General features: G+C 54.7%; 49 non-coding genes across 49 annotated transcripts; all 49 read left to right on the top strand.

The window, feature by feature from the left end:
• Positions 1-385: 385 nt before the first annotated feature.
• On the top strand, positions 386-457 carry TRNAE-CUC (transfer RNA glutamic acid (anticodon CUC)). Its single transcript has one exon. It is a non-coding gene; the product is annotated as a tRNA-Glu (tRNA).
• Positions 458-1,219: 762 nt separating this feature from the next.
• On the top strand, positions 1,220-1,291 carry TRNAE-CUC (transfer RNA glutamic acid (anticodon CUC)). The gene has a single exon. It is a non-coding gene; the product is annotated as a tRNA-Glu (tRNA).
• Positions 1,292-2,878: 1,587 nt separating this feature from the next.
• On the top strand, positions 2,879-2,950 carry TRNAE-CUC (transfer RNA glutamic acid (anticodon CUC)). Its single transcript has one exon. It is a non-coding gene; the product is annotated as a tRNA-Glu (tRNA).
• Positions 2,951-3,295: 345 nt separating this feature from the next.
• TRNAE-CUC (transfer RNA glutamic acid (anticodon CUC)) lies at positions 3,296-3,367 on the top strand. The gene has a single exon. It is a non-coding gene; the product is annotated as a tRNA-Glu (tRNA).
• A 345-nt stretch (positions 3,368-3,712) lies between these two features.
• Positions 3,713-3,784, top strand: TRNAE-CUC (transfer RNA glutamic acid (anticodon CUC)). Its single transcript has one exon. It is a non-coding gene; the product is annotated as a tRNA-Glu (tRNA).
• Positions 3,785-4,963: 1,179 nt separating this feature from the next.
• Positions 4,964-5,035, top strand: TRNAE-CUC (transfer RNA glutamic acid (anticodon CUC)). Its single transcript has one exon. It is a non-coding gene; the product is annotated as a tRNA-Glu (tRNA).
• Positions 5,036-5,380: 345 nt separating this feature from the next.
• TRNAE-CUC (transfer RNA glutamic acid (anticodon CUC)) lies at positions 5,381-5,452 on the top strand. Its single transcript has one exon. It is a non-coding gene; the product is annotated as a tRNA-Glu (tRNA).
• A 345-nt stretch (positions 5,453-5,797) lies between these two features.
• Positions 5,798-5,869, top strand: TRNAE-CUC (transfer RNA glutamic acid (anticodon CUC)). Its single transcript has one exon. It is a non-coding gene; the product is annotated as a tRNA-Glu (tRNA).
• Positions 5,870-6,214: 345 nt separating this feature from the next.
• TRNAE-CUC (transfer RNA glutamic acid (anticodon CUC)) lies at positions 6,215-6,286 on the top strand. Its single transcript has one exon. It is a non-coding gene; the product is annotated as a tRNA-Glu (tRNA).
• Positions 6,287-6,631: 345 nt separating this feature from the next.
• TRNAE-CUC (transfer RNA glutamic acid (anticodon CUC)) lies at positions 6,632-6,703 on the top strand. Its single transcript has one exon. It is a non-coding gene; the product is annotated as a tRNA-Glu (tRNA).
• A 345-nt stretch (positions 6,704-7,048) lies between these two features.
• Positions 7,049-7,120, top strand: TRNAE-CUC (transfer RNA glutamic acid (anticodon CUC)). The gene has a single exon. It is a non-coding gene; the product is annotated as a tRNA-Glu (tRNA).
• A 762-nt stretch (positions 7,121-7,882) lies between these two features.
• Positions 7,883-7,954, top strand: TRNAE-CUC (transfer RNA glutamic acid (anticodon CUC)). Its single transcript has one exon. It is a non-coding gene; the product is annotated as a tRNA-Glu (tRNA).
• A 345-nt stretch (positions 7,955-8,299) lies between these two features.
• TRNAE-CUC (transfer RNA glutamic acid (anticodon CUC)) lies at positions 8,300-8,371 on the top strand. Its single transcript has one exon. It is a non-coding gene; the product is annotated as a tRNA-Glu (tRNA).
• Positions 8,372-8,716: 345 nt separating this feature from the next.
• TRNAE-CUC (transfer RNA glutamic acid (anticodon CUC)) lies at positions 8,717-8,788 on the top strand. The gene has a single exon. It is a non-coding gene; the product is annotated as a tRNA-Glu (tRNA).
• Positions 8,789-9,133: 345 nt separating this feature from the next.
• On the top strand, positions 9,134-9,205 carry TRNAE-CUC (transfer RNA glutamic acid (anticodon CUC)). Its single transcript has one exon. It is a non-coding gene; the product is annotated as a tRNA-Glu (tRNA).
• A 345-nt stretch (positions 9,206-9,550) lies between these two features.
• TRNAE-CUC (transfer RNA glutamic acid (anticodon CUC)) lies at positions 9,551-9,622 on the top strand. Its single transcript has one exon. It is a non-coding gene; the product is annotated as a tRNA-Glu (tRNA).
• Positions 9,623-9,967: 345 nt separating this feature from the next.
• Positions 9,968-10,039, top strand: TRNAE-CUC (transfer RNA glutamic acid (anticodon CUC)). The gene has a single exon. It is a non-coding gene; the product is annotated as a tRNA-Glu (tRNA).
• Positions 10,040-10,384: 345 nt separating this feature from the next.
• TRNAE-CUC (transfer RNA glutamic acid (anticodon CUC)) lies at positions 10,385-10,456 on the top strand. Its single transcript has one exon. It is a non-coding gene; the product is annotated as a tRNA-Glu (tRNA).
• Positions 10,457-11,218: 762 nt separating this feature from the next.
• On the top strand, positions 11,219-11,290 carry TRNAE-CUC (transfer RNA glutamic acid (anticodon CUC)). The gene has a single exon. It is a non-coding gene; the product is annotated as a tRNA-Glu (tRNA).
• Positions 11,291-11,635: 345 nt separating this feature from the next.
• Positions 11,636-11,707, top strand: TRNAE-CUC (transfer RNA glutamic acid (anticodon CUC)). Its single transcript has one exon. It is a non-coding gene; the product is annotated as a tRNA-Glu (tRNA).
• A 345-nt stretch (positions 11,708-12,052) lies between these two features.
• On the top strand, positions 12,053-12,124 carry TRNAE-CUC (transfer RNA glutamic acid (anticodon CUC)). The gene has a single exon. It is a non-coding gene; the product is annotated as a tRNA-Glu (tRNA).
• A 345-nt stretch (positions 12,125-12,469) lies between these two features.
• On the top strand, positions 12,470-12,541 carry TRNAE-CUC (transfer RNA glutamic acid (anticodon CUC)). The gene has a single exon. It is a non-coding gene; the product is annotated as a tRNA-Glu (tRNA).
• A 345-nt stretch (positions 12,542-12,886) lies between these two features.
• On the top strand, positions 12,887-12,958 carry TRNAE-CUC (transfer RNA glutamic acid (anticodon CUC)). Its single transcript has one exon. It is a non-coding gene; the product is annotated as a tRNA-Glu (tRNA).
• Positions 12,959-13,303: 345 nt separating this feature from the next.
• On the top strand, positions 13,304-13,375 carry TRNAE-CUC (transfer RNA glutamic acid (anticodon CUC)). The gene has a single exon. It is a non-coding gene; the product is annotated as a tRNA-Glu (tRNA).
• A 345-nt stretch (positions 13,376-13,720) lies between these two features.
• On the top strand, positions 13,721-13,792 carry TRNAE-CUC (transfer RNA glutamic acid (anticodon CUC)). The gene has a single exon. It is a non-coding gene; the product is annotated as a tRNA-Glu (tRNA).
• Positions 13,793-14,137: 345 nt separating this feature from the next.
• Positions 14,138-14,209, top strand: TRNAE-CUC (transfer RNA glutamic acid (anticodon CUC)). Its single transcript has one exon. It is a non-coding gene; the product is annotated as a tRNA-Glu (tRNA).
• Positions 14,210-14,971: 762 nt separating this feature from the next.
• Positions 14,972-15,043, top strand: TRNAE-CUC (transfer RNA glutamic acid (anticodon CUC)). The gene has a single exon. It is a non-coding gene; the product is annotated as a tRNA-Glu (tRNA).
• A 345-nt stretch (positions 15,044-15,388) lies between these two features.
• On the top strand, positions 15,389-15,460 carry TRNAE-CUC (transfer RNA glutamic acid (anticodon CUC)). The gene has a single exon. It is a non-coding gene; the product is annotated as a tRNA-Glu (tRNA).
• A 345-nt stretch (positions 15,461-15,805) lies between these two features.
• Positions 15,806-15,877, top strand: TRNAE-CUC (transfer RNA glutamic acid (anticodon CUC)). Its single transcript has one exon. It is a non-coding gene; the product is annotated as a tRNA-Glu (tRNA).
• Positions 15,878-16,222: 345 nt separating this feature from the next.
• On the top strand, positions 16,223-16,294 carry TRNAE-CUC (transfer RNA glutamic acid (anticodon CUC)). The gene has a single exon. It is a non-coding gene; the product is annotated as a tRNA-Glu (tRNA).
• Positions 16,295-17,056: 762 nt separating this feature from the next.
• TRNAE-CUC (transfer RNA glutamic acid (anticodon CUC)) lies at positions 17,057-17,128 on the top strand. Its single transcript has one exon. It is a non-coding gene; the product is annotated as a tRNA-Glu (tRNA).
• Positions 17,129-17,473: 345 nt separating this feature from the next.
• Positions 17,474-17,545, top strand: TRNAE-CUC (transfer RNA glutamic acid (anticodon CUC)). Its single transcript has one exon. It is a non-coding gene; the product is annotated as a tRNA-Glu (tRNA).
• Positions 17,546-17,890: 345 nt separating this feature from the next.
• Positions 17,891-17,962, top strand: TRNAE-CUC (transfer RNA glutamic acid (anticodon CUC)). Its single transcript has one exon. It is a non-coding gene; the product is annotated as a tRNA-Glu (tRNA).
• A 345-nt stretch (positions 17,963-18,307) lies between these two features.
• Positions 18,308-18,379, top strand: TRNAE-CUC (transfer RNA glutamic acid (anticodon CUC)). Its single transcript has one exon. It is a non-coding gene; the product is annotated as a tRNA-Glu (tRNA).
• A 762-nt stretch (positions 18,380-19,141) lies between these two features.
• On the top strand, positions 19,142-19,213 carry TRNAE-CUC (transfer RNA glutamic acid (anticodon CUC)). Its single transcript has one exon. It is a non-coding gene; the product is annotated as a tRNA-Glu (tRNA).
• A 345-nt stretch (positions 19,214-19,558) lies between these two features.
• On the top strand, positions 19,559-19,630 carry TRNAE-CUC (transfer RNA glutamic acid (anticodon CUC)). The gene has a single exon. It is a non-coding gene; the product is annotated as a tRNA-Glu (tRNA).
• A 345-nt stretch (positions 19,631-19,975) lies between these two features.
• TRNAE-CUC (transfer RNA glutamic acid (anticodon CUC)) lies at positions 19,976-20,047 on the top strand. The gene has a single exon. It is a non-coding gene; the product is annotated as a tRNA-Glu (tRNA).
• Positions 20,048-20,392: 345 nt separating this feature from the next.
• TRNAE-CUC (transfer RNA glutamic acid (anticodon CUC)) lies at positions 20,393-20,464 on the top strand. The gene has a single exon. It is a non-coding gene; the product is annotated as a tRNA-Glu (tRNA).
• Positions 20,465-21,226: 762 nt separating this feature from the next.
• On the top strand, positions 21,227-21,298 carry TRNAE-CUC (transfer RNA glutamic acid (anticodon CUC)). Its single transcript has one exon. It is a non-coding gene; the product is annotated as a tRNA-Glu (tRNA).
• A 345-nt stretch (positions 21,299-21,643) lies between these two features.
• TRNAE-CUC (transfer RNA glutamic acid (anticodon CUC)) lies at positions 21,644-21,715 on the top strand. The gene has a single exon. It is a non-coding gene; the product is annotated as a tRNA-Glu (tRNA).
• A 345-nt stretch (positions 21,716-22,060) lies between these two features.
• Positions 22,061-22,132, top strand: TRNAE-CUC (transfer RNA glutamic acid (anticodon CUC)). Its single transcript has one exon. It is a non-coding gene; the product is annotated as a tRNA-Glu (tRNA).
• Positions 22,133-22,894: 762 nt separating this feature from the next.
• TRNAE-CUC (transfer RNA glutamic acid (anticodon CUC)) lies at positions 22,895-22,966 on the top strand. The gene has a single exon. It is a non-coding gene; the product is annotated as a tRNA-Glu (tRNA).
• Positions 22,967-23,311: 345 nt separating this feature from the next.
• On the top strand, positions 23,312-23,383 carry TRNAE-CUC (transfer RNA glutamic acid (anticodon CUC)). Its single transcript has one exon. It is a non-coding gene; the product is annotated as a tRNA-Glu (tRNA).
• Positions 23,384-24,145: 762 nt separating this feature from the next.
• TRNAE-CUC (transfer RNA glutamic acid (anticodon CUC)) lies at positions 24,146-24,217 on the top strand. The gene has a single exon. It is a non-coding gene; the product is annotated as a tRNA-Glu (tRNA).
• Positions 24,218-24,562: 345 nt separating this feature from the next.
• On the top strand, positions 24,563-24,634 carry TRNAE-CUC (transfer RNA glutamic acid (anticodon CUC)). The gene has a single exon. It is a non-coding gene; the product is annotated as a tRNA-Glu (tRNA).
• Positions 24,635-24,979: 345 nt separating this feature from the next.
• Positions 24,980-25,051, top strand: TRNAE-CUC (transfer RNA glutamic acid (anticodon CUC)). The gene has a single exon. It is a non-coding gene; the product is annotated as a tRNA-Glu (tRNA).
• A 762-nt stretch (positions 25,052-25,813) lies between these two features.
• On the top strand, positions 25,814-25,885 carry TRNAE-CUC (transfer RNA glutamic acid (anticodon CUC)). The gene has a single exon. It is a non-coding gene; the product is annotated as a tRNA-Glu (tRNA).
• Positions 25,886-26,638: 753 nt separating this feature from the next.
• On the top strand, positions 26,639-26,710 carry TRNAE-CUC (transfer RNA glutamic acid (anticodon CUC)). Its single transcript has one exon. It is a non-coding gene; the product is annotated as a tRNA-Glu (tRNA).
• Positions 26,711-27,055: 345 nt separating this feature from the next.
• Positions 27,056-27,127, top strand: TRNAE-CUC (transfer RNA glutamic acid (anticodon CUC)). Its single transcript has one exon. It is a non-coding gene; the product is annotated as a tRNA-Glu (tRNA).
• The last annotated feature ends 786 nt before the right edge of the window (positions 27,128-27,913 follow it).

Below are 27,913 nucleotides of genomic sequence, written 5' to 3'. Positions count from 1 at the left end.
TCTCACCGCCGCGGCCCGCGTTCGATTCCCGGTCAGGGAATTCTTCTTTGCCCTGGTAGCAGCTGGACACTATCGTCTGGGCTTCTGCTTCGTTAAGGGCCAAAAAATGCTCCGCCATCCATCGGCCTGGTTTTCTCAGTTGCGCTGAGCCTTGTCAAGCTTTTCGCGCTTTTAGGCCCACATGGTCAACTCGGCCAGCTGTTAAGAGACTAGGATAACCCACTGCTAACCAGCTGTAGCTAGAAGTGCCTCCTTCACCCCATTTTGGAGACCTTGGTTCTGACGGAAGAAAGCCGTATTTGCCCACTCCAAAGTGCATCAACGCCATCTTGGGTATTTGCCATTGACTTCGTCTTGCTAGCCTGGGAAGAACAGGGCACACCTCTCCCTGGTGGTCTAGTGGCTAGGATTCGGCGCTCTCACCGCCGCGGCCCGGGTTCGATTCCCGGTCAGGGAATTCTTCTTTGCCCTGGTAGCAGCTGGACACTATCGTCTGGGCTTCTGCTTCGTTAAGGGCCAAAAAATGCTCCGCCATCCATCGGCCTGGTTTTCTCAGTTGCGCTGAGCCTTGTCAAGCTTTTCGCGCTTTTAGGCCCACATGGCCAACTCGGCCAGCTGTTAAGAGACTAGGATAACCCACTGCTAACCAGCTGTAGCTAGAAGTGCCTCCTTCACCCCATTTTGGAGACCTTGGTTCTGACGGAAGAAAGCCGTATTTGCCCACTCCAAAGTGCATCAACGCCATCTTGGGTATTTGCCATTGACTTCGTCTCGCTAGCCTGGGAAGAACGGGGCACACCTCTCCCTGGTGGTCTAGTGGCTAGGATTCGGCGGTCTCACCGCCGCGGCCCGGGTTCGATTCCCGGTCAGGGAATTCTTCTTTGCCCTGGTAGCAGCTGGACACTATCGTCTGGGCTTCTGCTTCGTTAAGGGCCAAAAAATGCTCCGCCATCCATCGGCCTGGTTTTCTCAGTTGCGCTGAGCCTTGTCAAGCTTTTCGCGCTTTTAGGCCCACATGGTCAACTCGGCCAGCTGTTAAGAGACTAGGATAACCCACTGCTAACCAGCTGTAGCTAGAAGTGCCTCCTTCACCCCATTTTGGAGACCTTGGTTCTGACGGAAGAAAGCCGTATTTGCCCACTCCAAAGTGCATCAACGCCATCTTGGGTATTTGCCATTGACTTCGTCTCGCTAGCCTGGGAAGAACGGGGCACACCTCTCCCTGGTGGTCTAGTGGCTAGGATTCGGCGCTCTCACCGCCGCGGCCCGGGTTCGATTCCCGGTCAGGGAATTCTTCTTTGCCCTGGTAGCAGCTGGACACTATCGTCTGGGCTTCTGCTTCGTTAAGGGCCAAAAAATGCTGCGCCATCCATCGGCCTGGTTTTCTCAGTTGCGCTGAGCCTTGTCAAGCTTTTCGCGCTTTTAGGCCCACATGGTCAACTCGGCCAGCTGTTAAGAGACTAGGATAACCCACTGCTAACCAGCTGTAGCTAGAAGTGCCTCCTTCACCCCATTTTGGAGACCTTGGTTCTGACGGAAGAAAGCCGTATTTGCCCACTCCAAAGTGCATCAACGCCATCTTGGGTATTTGCCATTGACTTCGTCTCGCTAGCCTGGGAAGAACGGGGCACACCTCTCCCTGGTGGTCTAGTGGCTAGGATTCGGCACTCTCACCGCCGCGGCCCGGGTTCGATTCCCGGTCAGGGAATTCTTCTTTGCCCTGGTAGCAGCTGGACACTATCGTCTGGGCTTCTGCTTCGTTAAGGGCCAAAAAATGCTCCGCCATCCATCGGCCTGGTTTTCTCAGTTCCGCTGAGCCTTGTCAAGCTTTTCGCGCTTTTAGGCCCACATGGCCAACTCGGCCAGCTGTTAAGAGACTAGGATAAACCACTGCTAACCAGCTGTAGCTAGAAGTGCCTCCTTCACCCCATTTTGGAGACCTTGGTTCTGACGGAAGAAAGCCGTATTTGCCCACTCCAAAGTGCATCAACGCCATCTTGGGTATTTGCCATTGACTTCGTCTCGCTAGCCTGGGAAAAACGGGGCACACCTCTCCCTGGTGGTCTAGTGGCTAGGATTCGGCGCTCTCACCGCCGCGGCCCGCGTTCGATTCCCGGTCAGGGAATTCTTCTTTGCCCTGGTAGCAGCTGGACACTATCGTCTGGGCTTCTGCTTCGTTAAGGGCCAAAAAATGCTCCGCCATCCATCGGCCTGGTTTTCTCAGTTGCGCTGAGCCTTGTCAAGCTTTTCGCGCTTTTAGGCCCACATGGTCAACTCGGCCAGCTGTTAAGAGACTAGGATAACCCACTGCTAACCAGCTGTAGCTAGAAGTGCCTCCTTCACCCCATTTTGGAGACCTTGGTTCTGACGGAAGAAAGCCGTATTTGCCCACTCCAAAGTGCATCAACGCCATCTTGGGTATTTGCCATTGACTTCGTCTCGCTAGCCTGGGAAGAACGGGGCACACCTCTCCCTGGTGGTCTAGTGGCTAGGATTCGGCGCTCTCACCGCCACGGCCCGGGTTCGATTCCCGGTCAGGGAATTCTTCTTTGCCCTGGTAGCAGCTGGACACTATCGTCTGGGCTTCTGCTTCGTTAAGGGCCAAAAAATGCTCCGCCATCCATCGGCCTGGTTTTCTCAGTTGCGCTGAGCCTTGTCAAGCTTTTAGGCCCACATGGTCAACTCGGCCAGCTGTTAAGAGACTAGGATAACCCACTGCTAACCAGCTGTAGCTAGAAGTGCCTCCTTCACCCCATTTTGGAGACCTTGGTTCTGACGGAAGAAAGCCGTATTTGCCCACTCCAAAGTGCATCAACGCCATCTTGGGTATTTGCCATTGACTTCGTCTCGCTAGCCTGGGAAGAACAGGGCACACCTCTCCCTGGTGGTCTAGTGGCTAGGATTCGGCGCTCTCACCGCCGCGGCCCGGGTTCGATTCCCGGTCAGGGAATTCTTCTTTGCCCTGGTAGCAGCTGGACACTATCGTCTGGGCTTCTGCTTCGTTAAGGGCCAAAAAATGCTCCGCCATCCATCGGCCTGGTTTTCTCAGTTCCGCTGAGCCTTGTCAAGCTTTTCGCGCTTTTAGGCCCACATGGCCAACTCGGCCAGCTGTTAAGAGACTAGGATAACCCACTGCTAACCAGCTGTAGCTAGAAGTGCCTCCTTCACCCCATTTTGGAGACCTTGGTTCTGACGGAAGAAAGCCGTATTTGCCCACTCCAAAGTGCATCAACGCCATCTTGGGTATTTGCCATTGACTTCGTCTCGCTAGCCTGGGAAAAACGGGGCACACCTCTCCCTGGTGGTCTAGTGGCTAGGATTCGGCGCTCTCACCGCCGCGGCCCGGGTTCGATTCCCGGTCAGGGAATTCTTCTTTGCCCTGGTAGCAGCTGGACACTATCGTCTGGGCTTCTGCTTCGTTAAGGGCCAAAAAATGCTCCGCCATCCATCGGCCTGGTTTTCTCAGTTGCGCTGAGCCTTGTCAAGCTTTTCGCGCTTTTAGGCCCACATGGTCAACTCGGCCAGCTGTTAAGAGACTAGGATAACCCACTGCTAACCAGCTGTAGCTAGAAGTGCCTCCTTCACCCCATTTTGGAGACCTTGGTTCTGACGGAAGAAAGCCGTATTTGCCCACTCCAAAGTGCATCAACGCCATCTTGGGTATTTGCCATTGACTTCGTCTCGCTAGCCTGGGAAGAACGGGGCACACCTCTCCCTGGTGGTCTAGTGGCTAGGATTCGGCGCTCTCACCGCCGCGGCCCGGGTTCGATTCCCGGTCAGGGAATTCTTCTTTGCCCTGGTAGCAGCTGGACACTATCGTCTGGGCTTCTGCTTCGTTAAGGGCCAAAAAATGCTCCGCCATCCATCGGCCTGGTTTTCTCAGTTCCGCTGAGCCTTGTCAAGCTTTTTGCGCTTTTACACCCACATGGCCAACTCAGCCAGCTGTTAAGAGACTAGGATAACCCACTGCTAACCAGCTGTAGCTAGAAGTGCCTCCTTCACCCCATTTTGGAGACCTTGGTTCTGACGGAAGAAAGCCGTATTTGCCCACTCCAAAGTGCATCAACGCCATCTTGGGTATTTGCCATTGACTTCGTCTCGCTAGCCTGGGAAGAACGGGGCACACCTCTCCCTGGTGGTCTAGTGGCTAGGATTCGGCGCTCTCACTGCCGCGGCCCGGGTTCGATTCCCGGTCAGGGAATTCTTCTTTGCCCTGGTAGCAGCTGGACACTATCGTCTGGGCTTCTGCTTCGTTAAGGGCCAAAAAATGCTCCGCCATCCATCGGCCTGGTTTTCTCAGTTCCGCTGAGCCTTGTCAAGCTTTTTGCGCTTTTACACCCACATGGCCAACTCAGCCAGCTGTTAAGAGACTAGGATAACCCACTGCTAACCAGCTGTAGCTAGAAGTGCCTCCTTCACCCCATTTTGGAGACCTTGGTTCTGACGGAAGAAAGCCGTATTTGCCCACTCCAAAGTGCATCAACGCCATCTTGGGTATTTGCCATTGACTTCGTCTCGCTAGCCTGGGAAGAACGGGGCACACCTCTCCCTGGTGGTCTAGTGGCTAGGATTCGGCGCTCTCACCGCCGCGGCCCGCGTTCGATTCCCGGTCAGGGAATTCTTCTTTGCCCTGGTAGCAGCTGGACACTATCGTCTGGGCTTCTGCTTCGTTAAGGGCCAAAAAATGCTCCGCCATCCATCGGCCTGGTTTTCTCAGTTGCGCTGAGCCTTGTCAAGCTTTTCGCGCTTTTAGGCCCACATGGTCAACTCGGCCAGCTGTTAAGAGACTAGGATAACCCACTGCTAACCAGCTGTAGCTAGAAGTGCCTCCTTCACCCCATTTTGGAGACCTTGGTTCTGACGGAAGAAAGCCGTATTTGCCCACTCCAAAGTGCATCAACGCCATCTTGGGTATTTGCCATTGACTTCGTCTCGCTAGCCTGGGAAGAACGGGGCACACCTCTCCCTGGTGGTCTAGTGGCTAGGATTCGGCGCTCTCACCGCCGCGGCCCGGGTTCGATTCCCGGTCAGGGAATTCTTCTTTGCCCTGGTAGCAGCTGGACACTATCGTCTGGGCTTCTGCTTCGTTAAGGGCCAAAAAATGCTCCGCCATCCATCGGCCTGGTTTTCTCAGTTGCGCTGAGCCTTGTCAAGCTTTTCGCGCTTTTAGGCCCACATGGTCAACTCGGCCAGCTGTTAAGAGACTAGGATAACCCACTGCTAACCAGCTGTAGCTAGAAGTGCCTCCTTCACCCCATTTTGGAGACCTTGGTTCTGACGGAAGAAAGCCGTATTTGCCCACTCCAAAGTGCATCAACGCCATCTTGGGTATTTGCCATTGACTTCGTCTCGCTAGCCTGGGAAGAACGGGGCACACCTCTCCCTGGTGGTCTAGTGGCTAGGATTCGGCGCTCTCACCGCCGCGGCCCGGGTTCGATTCCCGGTCAGGGAATTCTTCTTTGCCCTGGTAGCAGCTGGACACTATCGTCTGGGCTTCTGCTTCGTTAAGGGCCAAAAAATGCTCCGCCATCCATCGGCCTGGTTTTCTCAGTTGCGCTGAGCCTTGTCAAGCTTTTCGCGCTTTTAGGCCCACATGGCCAACTCGGCCAGCTGTTAAGAGACTAGGATAACCCACTGCTAACCAGCTGTAGCTAGAAGTGCCTCCTTCACCCCATTTTGGAGACCTTGGTTCTGACGGAAGAAAGCCGTATTTGCCCACTCCAAAGTGCATCAACGCCATCTTGGGTATTTGCCATTGACTTCGTCTCGCTAGCCTGGGAAAAACGGGGCACACCTCTCCCTGGTGGTCTAGTGGCTAGGATTCGGCGCTCTCACCGCCGCGGCCCGGGTTCGATTCCCGGTCAGGGAATTCTTCTTTGCCCTGGTAGCAGCTGGACACTATCGTCTGGGCTTCTGCTTCGTTAAGGGCCAAAAAATGCTCCGCCATCCATCGGCCTGGTTTTCTCAGTTGCGCTGAGCCTTGTCAAGCTTTTCGCGCTTTTAGGCCCACATGGTCAACTCGGCCAGCTGTTAAGAGACTAGGATAACCCACTGCTAACCAGCTGTAGCTAGAAGTGCCTCCTTCACCCCATTTTGGAGACCTTGGTTCTGACGGAAGAAAGCCGTATTTGCCCACTCCAAAGTGCATCAACGCCATCTTGGGTATTTGCCATTGACTTCGTCTCGCTAGCCTGGGAAGAACGGGGCACACCTCTCCCTGGTGGTCTAGTGGCTAGGATTCGGCGCTCTCACCGCCGCGGCCCGGGTTCGATTCCCGGTCAGGGAATTCTTCTTTGCCCTGGTAGCAGCTGGACACTATCGTCTGGGCTTCTGCTTCGTTAAGGGCCAAAAAATGCTCCGCCATCCATCGGCCTGGTTTTCTCAGTTCCGCTGAGCCTTGTCAAGCTTTTCGCGCTTTTACACCCACATGGCCAACTCGGCCAGCTGTTAAGAGACTAGGATAACCCACTGCTAACCAGCTGTAGCTAGAAGTGCCTCCTTCACCCCATTTTGGAGACCTTGGTTCTGACGGAAGAAAGCCGTATTTGCCCACTCCAAAGTGCATCAACGCCATCTTGGGTATTTGCCATTGACTTCGTCTTGCTAGCCTGGGAAGAACGGGGCACACCTCTCCCTGGTGGTCTAGTGGCTAGGATTCGGCGCTCTCACCGCCGCGGCCCGGGTTCGATTCCCGGTCAGGGAATTCTTCTTTGCCCTGGTAGCAGCTGGACACTATCGTCTTGGCTTCTGCTTCGTTAAGGGCCAAAAAATGCTCCGCCATCCATCGGCCTGGTTTTCTCAGTTGCGCTGAGCCTTGTCAAGCTTTTCGCGCTTTTAGGCCCACATGGTCAACTCGGCCAGCTGTTAAGAGACTAGGATAACCCACTGCTAACCAGCTGTAGCTAGAAGTGCCTCCTTCACCCCATTTTGGAGACCTTGGTTCTGACGGAAGAAAGCCGTATTTGCCCACTCCAAAGTGCATCAACGCCATCTTGGGTATTTGCCATTGACTTCGTCTCGCTAGCCTGGGAAGAACGGGGCACACCTCTCCCTGGTGGTCTAGTGGCTAGGATTCGGCGCTCTCACCGCCGCGGCCCGGGTTCGATTCCCGGTCAGGGAATTCTTCTTTGCCCTGGTAGCAGCTGGACACTATCGTCTGGGCTTCTGCTTCGTTAAGGGCCAAAAAATGCTCCGCCATCCATCGGCCTGGTTTTCTCAGTTCCGCTGAGCCTTGTCAAGCTTTTCGCGCTTTTACACCCACATGGCCAACTCGGCCAGCTGTTAAGAGACTAGGATAACCCACTGCTAACCAGCTGTAGCTAGAAGTGCCTCCTTCACCCCATTTTGGAGACCTTGGTTCTGACGGAAGAAAGCCGTATTTGCCCACTCCAAAGTGCATCAACGCCATCTTGGGTATTTGCCATTGACTTCGTCTTGCTAGCCTGGGAAGAACAGGGCAAACCTCTCCCTAGTGGTCTAGTGGCTAGGATTCGGCGCTCTCACCGCCGCGGCCCGGGTTCGATTCCCGGTCAGGGAATTCTTCTTTGCCCTGGTAGCAGCTGGACACTATCGTCTGGGCTTCTGCTTCGTTAAGGGCCAAAAAATGCTCCGCCATCCATCGGCCTGGTTTTCTCAGTTGCGCTGAGCCTTGTCAAGCTTTTCGCGCTTTTAGGCCCACATGGCCAACTCGGCCAGCTGTTAAGAGACTAGGATAACCCACTGCTAACCAGCTGTAGCTAGAAGTGCCTCCTTCACCCCATTTTGGAGACCTTGGTTCTGACGGAAGAAAGCCGTATTTGCCCACTCCAAAGTGCATCAACGCCATCTTGGGTATTTGCCATTGACTTCGTCTCGCTAGCCTGGGAAGAACGGGGCACACCTCTCCCTGGTGGTCTAGTGGCTAGGATTCGGCGCTCTCACCGCCGCGGCCCGGGTTCGATTCCCGGTCAGGGAATTCTTCTTTGCCCTGGTAGCAGCTGGACACTATCGTCTGGGCTTCTGCTTCGTTAAGGGCCAAAAAATGCTCCGCCATCCATCGGCCTGGTTTTCTCAGTTGCGCTGAGCCTTGTCAAGCTTTTCGCGCTTTTAGGCCCACATGGTCAACTCGGCCAGCTGTTAAGAGACTAGGATAACCCACTGCTAACCAGCTGTAGCTAGAAGTGCCTCCTTCACCCCATTTTGGAGACCTTGGTTCTGACGGAAGAAAGCCGTATTTGCCCACTCCAAAGTGCATCAACGCCATCTTGGGTATTTGCCATTGACTTCGTCTCGCTAGCCTGGGAAGAACAGGGCACACCTCTCCCTGGTGGTCTAGTGGCTAGGATTCGGCGCTCTCACCGCCGCGGCCCGGGTTCGATTCCCGGTCAGGGAATTCTTCTTTGCCCTGGTAGCAGCTGGACACTATCGTCTGGGCTTCTGCTTCGTTAAGGGCCAAAAAATGCTCCGCCATCCATCGGCCTGGTTTTCTCAGTTGCGCTGAGCCTTGTCAAGCTTTTCGCGCTTTTAGGCCCACATGGTCAACTCGGCCAGCTGTTAAGAGACTAGGATAACCCACTGCTAACCAGCTGTAGCTAGAAGTGCCTCCTTCACCCCATTTTGGAGACCTTGGTTCTGACGGAAGAAAGCCGTATTTGCCCACTCCAAAGTGCATCAACGCCATCTTGGGTATTTGCCATTGACTTCGTCTCGCTAGCCTGGGAAGAACGGGGCACACCTCTCCCTGGTGGTCTAGTGGCTAGGATTCGGCGCTCTCACCGCCGCGGCCCGGGTTCGATTCCCGGTCAGGGAATTCTTCTTTGCCCTGGTAGCAGCTGGACACTATCGTCTGGGCTTCTGCTTCGTTAAGGGCCAAAAAATGCTCCGCCGTCCATCGGCCTGGTTTTCTCAGTTCCGCTGAGCCTTGTCAAGCTTTTCGCGCTTTTAGGCCCACATGGCCAACTCGGCCAGCTGTTAAGAGACTAGGATAACCCACTGCTAACCAGCTGTAGCTAGAAGTGCCTCCTTCACCCCATTTTGGAGACCTTGGTTCTGACGGAAGAAAGCCGTATTTGCCCACTCCAAAGTGCATCAACGCCATCTTGGGTATTTGCCATTGACTTCGTCTCGCTAGCCTGGGAAAAACGGGGCACACCTCTCCCTGGTGGTCTAGTGGCTAGGATTCGGCGCTCTCACCGCCGCGGCCCGGGTTCGATTCCCGGTCAGGGAATTCTTCTTTGCCCTGGTAGCAGCTGGACACTATCGTCTGGGCTTCTGCTTCGTTAAGGGCCAAAAAATGCTCCGCCATCCATCGGCCTGGTTTTCTCAGTTGCGCTGAGCCTTGTCAAGCTTTTCGCGCTTTTAGGCCCACATGGCCAACTCGGCCAGCTGTTAAGAGACTAGGATAACCCACTGCTAACCAGCTGTAGCTAGAAGTGCCTCCTTCACCCCATTTTGGAGACCTTGGTTCTGACGGAAGAAAGCCGTATTTGCCCACTCCAAAGTGCATCAACGCCATCTTGGGTATTTGCCATTGACTTCGTCTCGCTAGCCTGGGAAGAACGGGGCACACCTCTCCCTGGTGGTCTAGTGGCTAGGATTCGGCGCTCTCACCGCCGCGGCCCGGGTTCGATTCCCGGTCAGGGAATTCTTCTTTGCCCTGGTAGCAGCTGGACACTATCGTCTGGGCTTCTGCTTCGTTAAGGGCCAAAAAATGCTCCGCCATCCATCGGCCTGGTTTTCTCAGTTGCGCTGAGCCTTGTCAAGCTTTTCGCGCTTTTAGGCCCACATGGTCAACTCGGCCAGCTGTTAAGAGACTAGGATAACCCACTGCTAACCAGCTGTAGCTAGAAGTGCCTCCTTCACCCCATTTTGGAGACCTTGGTTCTGACGGAAGAAAGCCGTATTTGCCCACTCCAAAGTGCATCAACGCCATCTTGGGTATTTGCCATTGACTTCGTCTCGCTAGCCTGGGAAGAACGGGGCACACCTCTCCCTGGTGGTCTAGTGGCTAGGATTCGGCGCTCTCACCGCCGCGGCCCGGGTTCGATTCCCGGTCAGGGAATTCTTCTTTGCCCTGGTAGCAGCTGGACACTATCGTCTGGGCTTCTGCTTCGTTAAGGGCCAAAAAATGCTCCGCCATCCATCGGCCTGGTTTTCTCAGTTGCGCTGAGCCTTGTCAAGCTTTTCGCGCTTTTAGGCCCACATGGTCAACTCGGCCAGCTGTTAAGAGACTAGGATAACCCACTGCTAACCAGCTGTAGCTAGAAGTGCCTCCTTCACCCCATTTTGGAGACCTTGGTTCTGACGGAAGAAAGCCGTATTTGCCCACTCCAAAGTGCATCAACGCCATCTTGGGTATTTGCCATTGACTTCGTCTCGCTAGCCTGGGAAGAACGGGGCACACCTCTCCCTGGTGGTCTAGTGGCTAGGATTCGGCGCTCTCACCGCCGCGGCCCGGGTTCGATTCCCGGTCAGGGAATTCTTCTTTGCCCTGGTAGCAGCTGGACACTATCGTCTGGGCTTCTGCTTCGTTAAGGGCCAAAAAATGCTCCGCCATCCATCGGCCTGGTTTTCTCAGTTCCGCTGAGCCTTGTCAAGCTTTTCGCGCTTTTACACCCACATGGCCAACTCGGCCAGCTGTTAAGAGACTAGGATAACCCACTGCTAACCAGCTGTAGCTAGAAGTGCCTCCTTCACCCCATTTTGGAGACCTTGGTTCTGACGGAAGAAAGCCGTATTTGCCCACTCCAAAGTGCATCAACGCCATCTTGGGTATTTGCCATTGACTTCGTCTTGCTAGCCTGGGAAGAACAGGGCAAACCTCTCCCTAGTGGTCTAGTGGCTAGGATTCGGCGCTCTCACCGCCGCGGCCCGGGTTCGATTCCCGGTCAGGGAATTCTTCTTTGCCCTGGTAGCAGCTGGACACTATCGTCTGGGCTTCTGCTTCGTTAAGGGCCAAAAAATGCTCCGCCATCCATCGGCCTGGTTTTCTCAGTTGCGCTGAGCCTTGTCAAGCTTTTCGCGCTTTTAGGCCCACATGGCCAACTCGGCCAGCTGTTAAGAGACTAGGATAACCCACTGCTAACCAGCTGTAGCTAGAAGTGCCTCCTTCACCCCATTTTGGAGACCTTGGTTCTGACGGAAGAAAGCCGTATTTGCCCACTCCAAAGTGCATCAACGCCATCTTGGGTATTTGCCATTGACTTCGTCTCGCTAGCCTGGGAAGAACGGGGCACACCTCTCCCTGGTGGTCTAGTGGCTAGGATTCGGCGCTCTCACCGCCGCGGCCCGGGTTCGATTCCCGGTCAGGGAATTCTTCTTTGCCCTGGTAGCAGCTGGACACTATCGTCTGGGCTTCTGCTTCGTTAAGGGCCAAAAAATGCTCCGCCATCCATCGGCCTGGTTTTCTCAGTTGCGCTGAGCCTTGTCAAGCTTTTCGCGCTTTTAGGCCCACATGGTCAACTCGGCCAGCTGTTAAGAGACTAGGATAACCCACTGCTAACCAGCTGTAGCTAGAAGTGCCTCCTTCACCCCATTTTGGAGACCTTGGTTCTGACGGAAGAAAGCCGTATTTGCCCACTCCAAAGTGCATCAACGCCATCTTGGGTATTTGCCATTGACTTCGTCTCGCTAGCCTGGGAAGAACAGGGCACACCTCTCCCTGGTGGTCTAGTGGCTAGGATTCGGCGCTCTCACCGCCGCGGCCCGGGTTCGATTCCCGGTCAGGGAATTCTTCTTTGCCCTGGTAGCAGCTGGACACTATCGTCTGGGCTTCTGCTTCGTTAAGGGCCAAAAAATGCTCCGCCATCCATCAGCCTGGTTTTCTCAGTTGCGCTGAGCCTTGTCAAGCTTTTCGCGCTTTTAGGCCCACATGGTCAACTCGGCCAGCTGTTAAGAGACTAGGATAACCCACTGCTAACCAGCTGTAGCTAGAAGTGCCTCCTTCACCCCATTTTGGAGACCTTGGTTCTGACGGAAGAAAGCCGTATTTGCCCACTCCAAAGTGCATCAACGCCATCTTGGGTATTTGCCATTGACTTCGTCTCGCTAGCCTGGGAAGAACGGGGCACACCTCTCCCTGGTGGTCTAGTGGCTAGGATTCGGCGCTCTCACCGCCGCGGCCCGGGTTCGATTCCCGGTCAGGGAATTCTTCTTTGCCCTGGTAGCAGCTGGACACTATCGTCTGGGCTTCTGCTTCGTTAAGGGCCAAAAAATGCTCCGCCGTCCATCGGCCTGGTTTTCTCAGTTCCGCTGAGCCTTGTCAAGCTTTTCGCGCTTTTAGGCCCACATGGCCAACTCGGCCAGCTGTTAAGAGACTAGGATAACCCACTGCTAACCAGCTGTAGCTAGAAGTGCCTCCTTCACCCCATTTTGGAGACCTTGGTTCTGACGGAAGAAAGCCGTATTTGCCCACTCCAAAGTGCATCAACGCCATCTTGGGTATTTGCCATTGACTTCGTCTCGCTAGCCTGGGAAAAACGGGGCACACCTCTCCCTGGTGGTCTAGTGGCTAGGATTCGGCGCTCTCACCGCCGCGGCCCGGGTTCGATTCCCGGTCAGGGAATTCTTCTTTGCCCTGGTAGCAGCTGGACACTATCGTCTGGGCTTCTGCTTCGTTAAGGGCCAAAAAATGCTCCGCCATCCATCGGCCTGGTTTTCTCAGTTGCGCTGAGCCTTGTCAAGCTTTTCGCGCTTTTAGGCCCACATGGTCAACTCGGCCAGCTGTTAAGAGACTAGGATAACCCACTGCTAACCAGCTGTAGCTAGAAGTGCCTCCTTCACCCCATTTTGGAGACCTTGGTTCTGACGGAAGAAAGCCGTATTTGCCCACTCCAAAGTACATCAACGCCATCTTGGGTATTTGCCATTGACTTCGTCTCGCTAGCCTGGGAAGAACGGGGCACACCTCTCCCTGGTGGTCTAGTGGCTAGGATTCGGCGCTCTCACCGCCGCGGCCCGGGTTCGATTCCCGGTCAGGGAATTCTTCTTTGCCCTGGTAGCAGCTGGACACTATCGTCTGGGCTTCTGCTTCGTTAAGGGCCAAAAAATGCTCCGCCATCCATCGGCCTGGTTTTCTCAGTTGCGCTGAGCCTTGTCAAGCTTTTCGCGCTTTTAGGCCCACATGGTCAACTCGGCCAGCTGTTAAGAGACTAGGATAACCCACTGCTAACCAGCTGTAGCTAGAAGTGCCTCCTTCACCCCATTTTGGAGACCTTGGTTCTGACGGAAGAAAGCCGTATTTGCCCACTCCAAAGTGCATCAACGCCATCTTGGGTATTTGCCATTGACTTCGTCTCGCTAGCCTGGGAAGAACAGGGCACACCTCTCCCTGGTGGTCTAGTGGCTAGGATTCGGCGCTCTCACCGCCGCGGCCCGGGTTCGATTCCCGGTCAGGGAATTCTTCTTTGCCCTGGTAGCAGCTGGACACTATCGTCTGGGCTTCTGCTTCGTTAAGGGCCAAAAAATGCTCCGCCATCCATCGGCCTGGTTTTCTCAGTTCCGCTGAGCCTTGTCAAGCTTTTCGCGCTTTTAGGCCCACATGGCCAACTCGGCCAGCTGTTAAGAGACTAGGATAACCCACTGCTAACCAGCTGTAGCTAGAAGTGCCTCCTTCACCCCATTTTGGAGACCTTGGTTCTGACGGAAGAAAGCTGTATTTGCCCACTCCAAAGTGCATCAACGCCATCTTGGGTATTTGCCATTGACTTCGTCTCGCTAGCCTGGGAAAAACGGGGCACACCTCTCCCTGGTGGTCTAGTGGCTAGGATTCGGCGCTCTCACCGCCGCGGCCCGGGTTCGATTCCCGGTCAGGGAATTCTTCTTTGCCCTGGTAGCAGCTGGACACTATCGTCTGGGCTTCTGCTTCGTTAAGGGCCAAAAAATGCTCCGCCATCCATCGGCCTGGTTTTCTCAGTTGCGCTGAGCCTTGTCAAGCTTTTCGCGCTTTTAGGCCCACATGGTCAACTCGGCCAGCTGTTAAGAGACTAGGATAACCCACTGCTAACCAGCTGTAGCTAGAAGTGCCTCCTTCACCCCATTTTGGAGACCTTGGTTCTGACGGAAGAAAGCCGTATTTGCCCACTCCAAAGTGCATCAACGCCATCTTGGGTATTTGCCATTGACTTCGTCTCGCTAGCCTGGGAAGAACGAGGCACACCTCTCCCTGGTGGTCTAGTGGCTAGGATTCGGCGCTCTCACCGCCGCGGCCCGGGTTCGATTCCCGGTCAGGGAATTCTTCTTTGCCCTGGTAGCAGCTGGACACTATCGTCTGGGCTTCTGCTTCGTTAAGGGCCAAAAAATGCTCCGCCATCCATCGGCCTGGTTTTCTCAGTTCCGCTGAGCCTTGTCAAGCTTTTCGCGCTTTTACACCCACATGGCCAACTCGGCCAGCTGTTAAGAGACTAGGATAACCCACTGCTAACCAGCTGTAGCTAGAAGTGCCTCCTTCACCCCATTTTGGAGACCTTGGTTCTGACGGAAGAAAGCCGTATTTGCCCACTCCAAAGTGCATCAACGCCATCTTGGGTATTTGCCATTGACTTCGTCTTGCTAGCCTGGGAAGAACAGGGCACACCTCTCCCTGGTGGTCTAGTGGCTAGGATTCGGAGCTCTCACCGCCGCGGCCCGGGTTCGATTCCCGGTCAGGGAATTCTTCTTTGCCCTGGTAGCAGCTGGACACTATCGTCTGGGCTTCTGCTTCGTTAAGGGCCAAAAAATGCTCCGCCATCCATCGGCCTGGTTTTCTCAGTTCCGCTGAGCCTTGTCAAGCTTTTCGCGCTTTTAGGCCCACATGGCCAACTCGGCCAGCTGTTAAGAGACTAGGATAACCCACTGCTAACCAGCTGTAGCTAGAAGTGCCTCCTTCACCCCATTTTGGAGACCTTGGTTCTGACGGAAGAAAGCCGTATTTGCCCACTCCAAAGTGCATCAACGCCATCTTGGGTATTTGCCATTGACTTCGTCTCGCTAGCCTGGGAAAAACGGGGCACACCTCTCCCTGGTGGTCTAGTGGCAAGGATTCGGCGCTCTCACCGCCGCGGCCCGGGTTCGATTCCCGGTCAGGGAATTCTTCTTTGCCCTGGTAGCAGCTGGACACTATCGTCTGGGCTTCTGCTTCGTTAAGGGCCAAAAAATGCTCCGCCATCCATCGGCCTGGTTTTCTCAGTTGCGCTGAGCCTTGTCAAGCTTTTCGCGCTTTTAGGCCCACATGGTCAACTCGGCCAGCTGTTAAGAGACTAGGATAACCCACTGCTAACCAGCTGTAGCTAGAAGTGCCTCCTTCACCCCATTTTGGAGACCTTGGTTCTGACGGAAGAAAGCCGTATTTGCCCACTCCAAAGTGCATCAACGCCATCTTGGGTATTTGCCATTGACTTCGTCTTGCTAGCCTGGGAAGAACAGGGCACACCTCTCCCTGGTGGTCTAGTGGCTAGGATTCGGCGCTCTCACCGCCGCGGCCCGGGTTCGATTCCCGGTCAGGGAATTCTTCTTTGCCCTGGTAGCAGCTGGACACTATCGTCTGGGCTTCTGCTTCGTTAAGGGCCAAAAAATGCTCCGCCATCCATCGGCCTGGTTTTCTCAGTTGCGCTGAGCCTTGTCAAGCTTTTCGCGCTTTTAGGCCCACATGGCCAACTCGGCCAGCTGTTAAGAGACTAGGATAACCCACTGCTAACCAGCTGTAGCTAGAAGTGCCTCCTTCACCCCATTTTGGAGACCTTGGTTCTGACGGAAGAAAGCCGTATTTGCCCACTCCAAAGTGCATCAACGCCATCTTGGGTATTTGCCATTGACTTCGTCTCGCTAGCCTGGGAAGAACGGGGCACACCTCTCCCTGGTGGTCTAGTGGCTAGGATTCGGCGCTCTCACCGCCGCGGCCCGGGTTCGATTCCCGGTCAGGGAATTCTTCTTTGCCCTGGTAGCAGCTGGACACTATCGTCTGGGCTTCTGCTTCGTTAAGGGCCAAAAAATGCTCCGCCATCCATCGGCCTGGTTTTCTCAGTTGCGCTGAGCCTTGTCAAGCTTTTCGCGCTTTTAGGCCCACATGGTCAACTCGGCCAGCTGTTAAGAGACTAGGATAACCCACTGCTAACCAGCTGTAGCTAGAAGTGCCTCCTTCACCCCATTTTGGAGACCTTGGTTCTGACGGAAGAAAGCCGTATTTGCCCACTCCAAAGTGCATCAACGCCATCTTGGGTATTTGCCATTGACTTCGTCTCGCTAGCCTGGGAAGAACGGGGCACACCTCTCCCTGGTGGTCTAGTGGCTAGGATTCGGCGCTCTCACCGCCGCGGCCCGGGTTCGATTCCCGGTCAGGGAATTCTTCTTTGCCCTGGTAGCAGCTGGACACTATCGTCTGGGCTTCTGCTTCGTTAAGGGCCAAAAAATGCTCCGCCATCCATCGGCCTGGTTTTCTCAGTTGCGCTGAGCCTTGTCAAGCTTTTCGCGCTTTTAGGCCCACATGGTCAACTCGGCCAGCTGTTAAGAGACTAGGATAACCCACTGCTAACCAGCTGTAGCTAGAAGTGCCTCCTTCACCCCATTTTGGAGACCTTGGTTCTGACGGAAGAAAGCCGTATTTGCCCACTCCAAAGTGCATCAACGCCATCTTGGGTATTTGCCATTGACTTCGTCTCGCTAGCCTGGGAAGAACAGGGCACACCTCTCCCTGGTGGTCTAGTGGCTAGGATTCGGCGCTCTCACCGCCGCAGCCCGGGTTCGATTCCCGGTCAGGGAATTCTTCTTTGCCCTGGTAGCAGCTGGACACTATCGTCTGGGCTTCTGCTTCGTTAAGGGCCAAAAAATGCTCCGCCATCCATCGGCCTGGTTTTCTCAGTTCCGCTGAGCCTTGTCAAGCTTTTCGCGCTTTTAGGCCCACATGGCCAACTCGGCCAGCTGTTAAGAGACTAGGATAACCCACTGCTAACCAGCTGTAGCTAGAAGTGCCTCCTTCACCCCATTTTGGAGACCTTGGTTCTGACGGAAGAAAGCCGTATTTGCCCACTCCAAAGTGCATCAACGCCATCTTGGGTATTTGCCATTGACTTCGTCTCGCTAGCCTGGGAAAAACGGGGCACACCTCTCCCTGGTGGTCTAGTGGCAAGGATTCGGCGCTCTCACCGCCGCGGCCCGGGTTCGATTCCCGGTCAGGGAATTCTTCTTTGCCCTGGTAGCAGCTGGACACTATCGTCTGGGCTTCTGCTTCGTTAAGGGCCAAAAAATGCTCCGCCATCCATCGGCCTGGTTTTCTCAGTTGCGCTGAGCCTTGTCAAGCTTTTCGCGCTTTTAGGCCCACATGGTCAACTCGGCCAGCTGTTAAGAGACTAGGATAACCCACTGCTAACCAGCTGTAGCTAGAAGTGCCTCCTTCACCCCATTTTGGAGACCTTGGTTCTGACGGAAGAAAGCCGTATTTGCCCACTCCAAAGTGCATCAACGCCATCTTGGGTATTTGCCATTGACTTCGTCTCGCTAGCCTGGGAAGAACGGGGCACACCTCTCCCTGGTGGTCTAGTGGCTAGGATTCGGCGCTCTCACCGCCGCGGCCCGGGTTCGATTCCCGGTCAGGGAATTCTTCTTTGCCCTGGTAGCAGCTGGACACTATCGTCTGGGCTTCTGCTTCGTTAAGGGCCAAAAAATGCTCCGCCATCCATCGGCCTGGTTTTCTCAGTTGCGCTGAGCCTTGTCAAGCTTTTCGCGCTTTTAGGCCCACATGGTCAACTCGGCCAGCTGTTAAGAGACTAGGATAACCCACTGCTAACCAGCTGTAGCTAGAAGTGCCTCCTTCACCCCATTTTGGAGACCTTGGTTCTGACGGAAGAAAGCCGTATTTGCCCACTCCAAAGTGCATCAACGCCATCTTGGGTATTTGCCATTGACTTCGTCTCGCTAGCCTGGGAAGAACGGGGCACACCTCTCCCTGGTGGTCTAGTGGCTAGGATTCGGCGCTCTCACCGCCGCGGCCCGGGTTCGATTCCCGGTCAGGGAATTCTTCTTTGCCCTGGTAGCAGCTGGACACTATCGTCTGGGCTTCTGCTTCGTTAAGGGCCAAAAAATGCTCCGCCATCCATCGGCCTGGTTTTCTCAGTTGCGCTGAGCCTTGTCAAGCTTTTCGCGCTTTTAGGCCCACATGGTCAACTCGGCCAGCTGTTAAGAGACTAGGATAACCCACTGCTAACCAGCTGTAGCTAGAAGTGCCTCCTTCACCCCATTTTGGAGACCTTGGTTCTGACGGAAGAAAGCCGTATTTGCCCACTCCAAAGTGCATCAACGCCATCTTGGGTATTTGCCATTGACTTCGTCTCGCTAGCCTGGGAAGAACAGGGCACACCTCTCCCTGGTGGTCTAGTGGCTAGGATTCGGCGCTCTCACCGCCGCGGCCCGGGTTCGATTCCCGGTCAGGGAATTCTTCTTTGCCCTGGTAGCAGCTGGACACTATCGTCTGGGCTTCTGCTTCGTTAAGGGCCAAAAAATGCTCCGCCATCCATCGGCCTGGTTTTCTCAGTTGCGCTGAGCCTTGTCAAGCTTTTCGCGCTTTTAGGCCCACATGGTCAACTCGGCCAGCTGTTAAGAGACTAGGATAACCCACTGCTAACCAGCTGTAGCTAGAAGTGCCTCCTTCACCCCATTTTGGAGACCTTGGTTCTGACGGAAGAAAGCCGTATTTGCCCACTCCAAAGTGCATCAACGCCATCTTGGGTATTTGCCATTGACTTCGTCTCGCTAGCCTGGGAAGAACAGGGCACACCTCTCCCTGGTGGTCTAGTGGCTAGGATTCGGCGCTCTCACCGCCGCAGCCCGGGTTCGATTCCCGGTCAGGGAATTCTTCTTTGCCCTGGTAGCAGCTGGACACTATCGTCTGGGCTTCTGCTTCGTTAAGGGCCAAAAAATGCTCCGCCATCCATCGGCCTGGTTTTCTCAGTTCCGCTGAGCCTTGTCAAGCTTTTCGCGCTTTTAGGCCCACATGGCCAACTCGGCCAGCTGTTAAGAGACTAGGATAACCCACTGCTAACCAGCTGTAGCTAGAAGTGCCTCCTTCACCCCATTTTGGAGACCTTGGTTCTGACGGAAGAAAGCCGTATTTGCCCACTCCAAAGTGCATCAACGCCATCTTGGGTATTTGCCATTGACTTCGTCTCGCTAGCCTGGGAAAAACGGGGCACACCTCTCCCTGGTGGTCTAGTGGCTAGGATTCGGCGCTCTCACCGCCGCGGCCCGGGTTCGATTCCCGGTCAGGGAATTCTTCTTTGCCCTGGTAGCAGCTGGACACTATCGTCTGGGCTTCTGCTTCGTTAAGGGCCAAAAAATGCTCCGCCATCCATCGGCCTGGTTTTCTCAGTTGCGCTGAGCCTTGTCAAGCTTTTCGCGCTTTTAGGCCCACATGGTCAACTCGGCCAGCTGTTAAGAGACTAGGATAACCCACTGCTAACCAGCTGTAGCTAGAAGTGCCTCCTTCACCCCATTTTGGAGACCTTGGTTCTGACGGAAGAAAGCCGTATTTGCCCACTCCAAAGTGCATCAACGCCATCTTGGGTATTTGCCATTGACTTCGTCTCGCTAGCCTGGGAAGAACGGGGCACACCTCTCCCTGGTGGTCTAGTGGCTAGGATTCGGCGCTCTCACCGCCGCGGCCCGGGTTCGATTCCCGGTCAGGGAATTCTTCTTTGCCCTGGTAGCAGCTGGACACTATCGTCTGGGCTTCTGCTTCGTTAAGGGCCAAAAAATGCTCCGCCATCCATCGGCCTGGTTTTCTCAGTTCCGCTGAGCCTTGTCAAGCTTTTCGCGCTTTTACACCCACATGGCCAACTCGGCCAGCTGTTAAGAGACTAGGATAACCCACTGCTAACCAGCTGTAGCTAGAAGTGCCTCCTTCACCCCATTTTGGAGACCTTGGTTCTGACGGAAGAAAGCCGTATTTGCCCACTCCAAAGTGCATCAACGCCATCTTGGGTATTTGCCATTGACTTCGTCTTGCTAGCCTGGGAAGAACAGGGCACACCTCTCCCTGGTGGTCTAGTGGCTAGGATTCGGCGCTCTCACCGCCGCGGCCCGGGTTCGATTCCCGGTCAGGGAATTCTTCTTTGCCCTGGTAGCAGCTGGACACTATCGTCTGGGCTTCTGCTTCGTTAAGGGCCAAAAAATGCTCCGCCATCCATCGGCCTGGTTTTCTCAGTTGCGCTGAGCCTTGTCAAGCTTTTCGCGCTTTTAGGCCCACATGGTCAACTCGGCCAGCTGTTAAGAGACTAGGATAACCCACTGCTAACCAGCTGTAGCTAGAAGTGCCTCCTTCACCCCATTTTGGAGACCTTGGTTCTGACGGAAGAAAGCCGTATTTGCCCACTCCAAAGTGCATCAACGCCATCTTGGGTATTTGCCATTGACTTCGTCTCGCTAGCCTGGGAAGAACAGGGCACACCTCTCCCTGGTGGTCTAGTGGCTAGGATTCGGCGCTCTCACCGCCGCGGCCCGGGTTCGATTCCCGGTCAGGGAATTCTTCTTTGCCCTGGTAGCAGCTGGACACTATCGTCTGGGCTTCTGCTTCGTTAAGGGCCAAAAAATGCTCCGCCATCCATCGGCCTGGTTTTCTCAGTTGCGCTGAGCCTTGTCAAGCTTTTCGCGCTTTTAGGCCCACATGGTCAACTCGGCCAGCTGTTAAGAGACTAGGATAACCCACTGCTAACCAGCTGTAGCTAGAAGTGCCTCCTTCACCCCATTTTGGAGACCTTGGTTCTGACGGAAGAAAGCCGTATTTGCCCACTCCAAAGTGCATCAACGCCATCTTGGGTATTTGCCATTGACTTCGTCTCGCTAGCCTGGGAAGAACAGGGCACACCTCTCCCTGGTGGTCTAGTGGCTAGGATTCGGCGCTCTCACCGCCGCAGCCCGGGTTCGATTCCCGGTCAGGGAATTCTTCTTTGCCCTGGTAGCAGCTGGACACTATCGTCTGGGCTTCTGCTTCGTTAAGGGCCAAAAAATGCTCCGCCATCCATCGGCCTGGTTTTCTCAGTTCCGCTGAGCCTTGTCAAGCTTTTCGCGCTTTTAGGCCCACATGGCCAACTCGGCCAGCTGTTAAGAGACTAGGATAACCCACTGCTAACCAGCTGTAGCTAGAAGTGCCTCCTTCACCCCATTTTGGAGACCTTGGTTCTGACGGAAGAAAGCCGTATTTGCCCACTCCAAAGTGCATCAACGCCATCTTGGGTATTTGCCATTGACTTCGTCTCGCTAGCCTGGGAAAAACGGGGCACACCTCTCCCTGGTGGTCTAGTGGCTAGGATTCGGCGCTCTCACCGCCGCGGCCCGGGTTCGATTCCCGGTCAGGGAATTCTTCTTTGCCCTGGTAGCAGCTGGACACTATCGTCTGGGCTTCTGCTTCGTTAAGGGCCAAAAAATGCTCCGCCATCCATCGGCCTGGTTTTCTCAGTTGCGCTGAGCCTTGTCAAGCTTTTCGCGCTTTTAGGCCCACATGGTCAACTCGGCCAGCTGTTAAGAGACTAGGATAACCCACTGCTAACCAGCTGTAGCTAGAAGTGCCTCCTTCACCCCATTTTGGAGACCTTGGTTCTGACGGAAGAAAGCCGTATTTGCCCACTCCAAAGTGCATCAACGCCATCTTGGGTATTTGCCATTGACTTCGTCTCGCTAGCCTGGGAAGAACGGGGCACACCTCTCCCTGGTGGTCTAGTGGCTAGGATTCGGCGCTCTCACCGCCGCGGCCCGGGTTCGATTCCCGGTCAGGGAATTCTTCTTTGCCCTGGTAGCAGCTGGACACTATCGTCTGGGCTTCTGCTTCGTTAAGGGCCAAAAAATGCTCCGCCATCCATCGGCCTGGTTTTCTCAGTTCCGCTGAGCCTTGTCAAGCTTTTCGCGCTTTTACACCCACATGGCCAACTCGGCCAGCTGTTAAGAGACTAGGATAACCCACTGCTAACCAGCTGTAGCTAGAAGTGCCTCCTTCACCCCATTTTGGAGACCTTGGTTCTGACGGAAGAAAGCCGTATTTGCCCACTCCAAAGTGCATCAACGCCATCTTGGGTATTTGCCATTGACTTCGTCTTGCTAGCCTGGGAAGAACAGGGCACACCTCTCCCTGGTGGTCTAGTGGCTAGGATTCGGCGCTCTCACCGCCGCGGCCCGGGTTCGATTCCCGGTCAGGGAATTCTTCTTTGCCCTGGTAGCAGCTGGACACTATCGTCTGGGCTTCTGCTTCGTTAAGGGCCAAAAAATGCTCCGCCATCCATCGGCCTGGTTTTCTCAGTTGCGCTGAGCCTTGTCAAGCTTTTCGCGCTTTTAGGCCCACATGGCCAACTCGGCCAGCTGTTAAGAGACTAGGATAACCCACTGCTAACCAGCTGTAGCTAGAAGTGCCTCCTTCACCCCATTTTGGAGACCTTGGTTCTGACGGAAGAAAGCCGTATTTGCCCACTCCAAAGTGCATCAACGCCATCTTGGGTATTTGCCATTGACTTCGTCTCGCTAGCCTGGGAAGAACGGGGCACACCTCTCCCCGGTGGTCTAGTGGCTAGGATTCGGCGCTCTCACCGCCGCGGCCCGGGTTCGATTCCCGGTCAGGGAATTCTTCTTTGCCCTGGTAGCAGCTGGACACTATCGTCTGGGCTTCTGCTTCGTTAAGGGCCAAAAAATGCTCCGCCATCCATCGGCCTGGTTTTCTCAGTTGCGCTGAGCCTTGTCAAGCTTTTCGCGCTTTTAGGCCCACATGGTCAACTCGGCCAGCTGTTAAGAGACTAGGATAACCCACTGCTAACCAGCTGTAGCTAGAAGTGCCTCCTTCACCCCATTTTGGAGACCTTGGTTCTGACGGAAGAAAGCCGTATTTGCCCACTCCAAAGTGCATCAACGCCATCTTGGGTATTTGCCATTGACTTCGTCTCGCTAGCCTGGGAAGAACGGGGCACACCTCTCCCTGGTGGTCTAGTGGCTAGGATTCGGCGCTCTCACCGCCGCGGCCCGGGTTCGATTCCCGGTCAGGGAATTCTTCTTTGCCCTGGTAGCAGCTGGACACTATCGTCTGGGCTTCTGCTTCGTTAAGGGCCAAAAAATGCTCCGCCATCCATCGGCCTGGTTTTCTCAGTTGCGCTGAGCCTTGTCAAGCTTTTCGCGCTTTTAGGCCCACATGGTCAACTCGGCCAGCTGTTAAGAGACTAGGATAACCCACTGCTAACCAGCTGTAGCTAGAAGTGCCTCCTTCACCCCATTTTGGAGACCTTGGTTCTGACGGAAGAAAGCCGTATTTGCCCACTCCAAAGTGCATCAACGCCATCTTGGGTATTTGCCATTGACTTCGTCTCGCTAGCCTGGGAAGAACGGGGCACACCTCTCCCTGGTGGTCTAGTGGCTAGGATTCGGCGCTCTCACCGCCGCGGCCCGGGTTCGATTCCCGGTCAGGGAATTCTTCTTTGCCCTGGTAGCAGCTGGACACTATCGTCTGGGCTTCTGCTTCGTTAAGGGCCAAAAAATGCTCCGCCATCCATCGGCCTGGTTTTCTCAGTTCCGCTGAGCCTTGTCAAGCTTTTCGCGCTTTTAGGCCCACATGGCCAACTCGGCCAGCTGTTAAGAGACTAGGATAACCCACTGCTAACCAGCTGTAGCTAGAAGTGCCTCCTTCACCCCATTTTGGAGACCTTGGTTCTGACGGAAGAAAGCCGTATTTGCCCACTCCAAAGTGCATCAACGCCATCTTGGGTATTTGCCATTGACTTCGTCTCGCTAGCCTGGGAAAAACGGGGCACACCTCTCCCTGGTGGTCTAGTGGCTAGGATTCGGCGCTCTCACCGCCGCGGCCCGCGTTCGATTCCCGGTCAGGGAATTCTTCTTTGCCCTGGTAGCAGCTGGACACTATCGTCTGGGCTTCTGCTTCGTTAAGGGCCAAAAAATGCTCCGCCATCCATCGGCCTGGTTTTCTCAGTTGCGCTGAGCCTTGTCAAGCTTTTCGCGCTTTTAGGCCCACATGGTCAACTCGGCCAGCTGTTAAGAGACTAGGATAACCCACTGCTAACCAGCTGTAGCTAGAAGTGCCTCCTTCACCCCATTTTGGAGACCTTGGTTCTGACGGAAGAAAGCCGTATTTGCCCACTCCAAAGTGCATCAACGCCATCTTGGGTATTTGCCATTGACTTCGTCTTGCTAGCCTGGGAAGAACAGGGCACACCTCTCCCTGGTGGTCTAGTGGCTAGGATTCGGCGCTCTCACCGCCGCGGCCCGGGTTCGATTCCCGGTCAGGGAATTCTTCTTTGCCCTGGTAGCAGCTGGACACTATCGTCTGGGCTTCTGCTTCGTTAAGGGCCAAAAAATGCTCCGCCATCCATCGGCCTGGTTTTCTCAGTTGCGCTGAGCCTTGTCAAGCTTTTCGCGCTTTTAGGCCCACATGGCCAACTCGGCCAGCTGTTAAGAGACTAGGATAACCCACTGCTAACCAGCTGTAGCTAGAAGTGCCTCCTTCACCCCATTTTGGAGACCTTGGTTCTGACGGAAGAAAGCCGTATTTGCCCACTCCAAAGTGCATCAACGCCATCTTGGGTATTTGCCATTGACTTCGTCTCGCTAGCCTGGGAAGAACGGGGCACACCTCTCCCTGGTGGTCTAGTGGCTAGGATTCGGCGCTCTCACCGCCGCGGCCCGGGTTCGATTCCCGGTCAGGGAATTCTTCTTTGCCCTGGTAGCAGCTGGACACTATCGTCTGGGCTTCTGCTTCGTTAAGGGCCAAAAAATGCTCCGCCATCCATCGGCCTGGTTTTCTCAGTTGCGCTGAGCCTTGTCAAGCTTTTCGCGCTTTTAGGCCCACATGGTCAACTCGGCCAGCTGTTAAGAGACTAGGATAACCCACTGCTAACCAGCTGTAGCTAGAAGTGCCTCCTTCACCCCATTTTGGAGACCTTGGTTCTGACGGAAGAAAGCCGTATTTGCCCACTCCAAAGTGCATCAACGCCATCTTGGGTATTTGCCATTGACTTCGTCTCGCTAGCCTGGGAAGAACGGGGCACACCTCTCCCTGGTGGTCTAGTGGCTAGGATTCGGCGCTCTCACCGCCGCGGCCCGGGTTCGATTCCCGGTCAGGGAATTCTTCTTTGCCCTGGTAGCAGCTGGACACTATCGTCTGGGCTTCTGCTTCGTTAAGGGCCAAAAAATGCTCCGCCATCCATCGGCCTGGTTTTCTCAGTTGCGCTGAGCCTTGTCAAGCTTTTCGCGCTTTTAGGCCCACATGGTCAACTCGGCCAGCTGTTAAGAGACTAGGATAACCCACTGCTAACCAGCTGTAGCTAGAAGTGCCTCCTTCACCCCATTTTGGAGACCTTGGTTCTGACGGAAGAAAGCCGTATTTGCCCACTCCAAAGTGCATCAACGCCATCTTGGGTATTTGCCATTGACTTCGTCTCGCTAGCCTGGGAAGAACGGGGCACACCTCTCCCTGGTGGTCTAGTGGCTAGGATTCGGCACTCTCACCGCCGCGGCCCGGGTTCGATTCCCGGTCAGGGAATTCTTCTTTGCCCTGGTAGCAGCTGGACACTATCGTCTGGGCTTCTGCTTCGTTAAGGGCCAAAAAATGCTCCGCCATCCATCGGCCTGGTTTTCTCAGTTGCGCTGAGCCTTGTCAAGCTTTTCGCGCTTTTAGGCCCACATGGTCAACTCGGCCAGCTGTTAAGAGACTAGGATAACCCACTGCTAACCAGCTGTAGCTAGAAGTGCCTCCTTCACCCCATTTTGGAGACCTTGGTTCTGACGGAAGAAAGCCGTATTTGCCCACTCCAAAGTGCATCAACGCCATCTTGGGTATTTGCCATTGACTTCGTCTCGCTAGCCTGGGAAGAACGGGGCACACCTCTCCCTGGTGGTCTAGTGGCTAGGATTCGGCGCTCTCACCGCCGCGGCCCGGGTTCGATTCCCGGTCAGGGAATTCTTCTTTGCCCTGGTAGCAGCTGGACACTATCGTCTGGGCTTCTGCTTCGTTAAGGGCCAAAAAATGCTCCGCCATCCATCGGCCTGGTTTTCTCAGTTGCGCTGAGCCTTGTCAAGCTTTTAGGCCCACATGGTCAACTCGGCCAGCTGTTAAGAGACTAGGATAACCCACTGCTAACCAGCTGTAGCTAGAAGTGCCTCCTTCACCCCATTTTGGAGACCTTGGTTCTGACGGAAGAAAGCCGTATTTGCCCACTCCAAAGTGCATCAACGCCATCTTGGGTATTTGCCATTGACTTCGTCTCGCTAGCCTGGGAAGAACAGGGCACACCTCTCCCTGGTGGTCTAGTGGCTAGGATTCGGCGCTCTCACCGCCGCAGCCCGGGTTCGATTCCCGGTCAGGGAATTCTTCTTTGCCCTGGTAGCAGCTGGACACTATCGTCTGGGCTTCTGCTTCGTTAAGGGCCAAAAAATGCTCCGCCATCCATCGGCCTGGTTTTCTCAGTTCCGCTGAGCCTTGTCAAGCTTTTCGCGCTTTTAGGCCCACATGGCCAACTCGGCCAGCTGTTAAGAGACTAGGATAACCCACTGCTAACCAGCTGTAGCTAGAAGTGCCTCCTTCACCCCATTTTGGAGACCTTGGTTCTGACGGAAGAAAGCCGTATTTGCCCACTCCAAAGTGCATCAACGCCATCTTGGGTATTTGCCATTGACTTCGTCTCGCTAGCCTGGGAAAAACGGGGCACACCTCTCCCTGGTGGTCTAGTGGCTAGGATTCGGCGCTCTCACCGCCGCGGCCCGGGTTCGATTCCCGGTCAGGGAATTCTTCTTTGCCCTGGTAGCAGCTGGACACTATCGTCTGGGCTTCTGCTTCGTTAAGGGCCAAAAAATGCTCCGCCATCCATCGGCCTGGTTTTCTCAGTTGCGCTGAGCCTTGTCAAGCTTTTCGCGCTTTTAGGCCCACATGGTCAACTCGGCCAGCTGTTAAGAGACTAGGATAACCCACTGCTAACCAGCTGTAGCTAGAAGTGCCTCCTTCACCCCATTTTGGAGACCTTGGTTCTGACGGAAGAAAGCCGTATTTGCCCACTCCAAAGTGCATCAACGCCATCTTGGGTATTTGCCATTGACTTCGTCTCGCTAGCCTGGGAAGAACGGGGCACACCTCTCCCTGGTGGTCTAGTGGCTAGGATTCGGCGCTCTCACCGCCGCGGCCCGGGTTCGATTCCCGGTCAGGGAATTCTTCTTTGCCCTGGTAGCAGCTGGACACTATCGTCTGGGCTTCTGCTTCGTTAAGGGCCAAAAAATGCTCCGCCATCCATCGGCCTGGTTTTCTCAGTTCCGCTGAGCCTTGTCAAGCTTTTTGCGCTTTTACACCCACATGGCCAACTCAGCCAGCTGTTAAGAGACTAGGATAACCCACTGCTAACCAGCTGTAGCTAGAAGTGCCTCCTTCACCCCATTTTGGAGACCTTGGTTCTGACGGAAGAAAGCCGTATTTGCCCACTCCAAAGTGCATCAACGCCATCTTGGGTATTTGCCATTGACTTCGTCTCGCTAGCCTGGGAAGAACGGGGCACACCTCTCCCTGGTGGTCTAGTGGCTAGGATTCGGCGCTCTCACCGCCGCGGCCCGTGTTCGATTCCCGGTCAGGGAATTCTTCTTTGCCCTGGTAGCAGCTGGACACTATCGTCTGGGCTTCTGCTTCGTTAAGGGCCAAAAAATGCTCCGCCATCCATCGGCCTGGTTTTCTCAGTTCCGCTGAGCCTTGTCAAGCTTTTTGCGCTTTTACACCCACATGGCCAACTCAGCCAGCTGTTAAGAGACTAGGATAACCCACTGCTAACCAGCTGTAGCTAGAAGTGCCTCCTTCACCCCATTTTGGAGACCTTGGTTCTGACGGAAGAAAGCCGTATTTGCCCACTCCAAAGTGCATCAACGCCATCTTGGGTATTTGCCATTGACTTCGTCTCGCTAGCCTGGGAAGAACGGGGCACACCTCTCCCTGGTGGTCTAGTGGCTAGGA

Source organism: Lithobates pipiens, unplaced genomic scaffold, assembly GCF_037356315.1.
Source record: "Lithobates pipiens isolate NorthernLeopardFrog02 unplaced genomic scaffold, aLitPip1_a1.2 Scaffold_1, whole genome shotgun sequence".
In the NCBI taxonomy this organism is placed as follows: domain Eukaryota; kingdom Metazoa; phylum Chordata; class Amphibia; order Anura; family Ranidae; genus Lithobates; species Lithobates pipiens.
The sequence above is the reverse complement of the archived record's forward strand: the minus strand, read 5'-3'. Positions and strand labels throughout refer to the sequence as shown.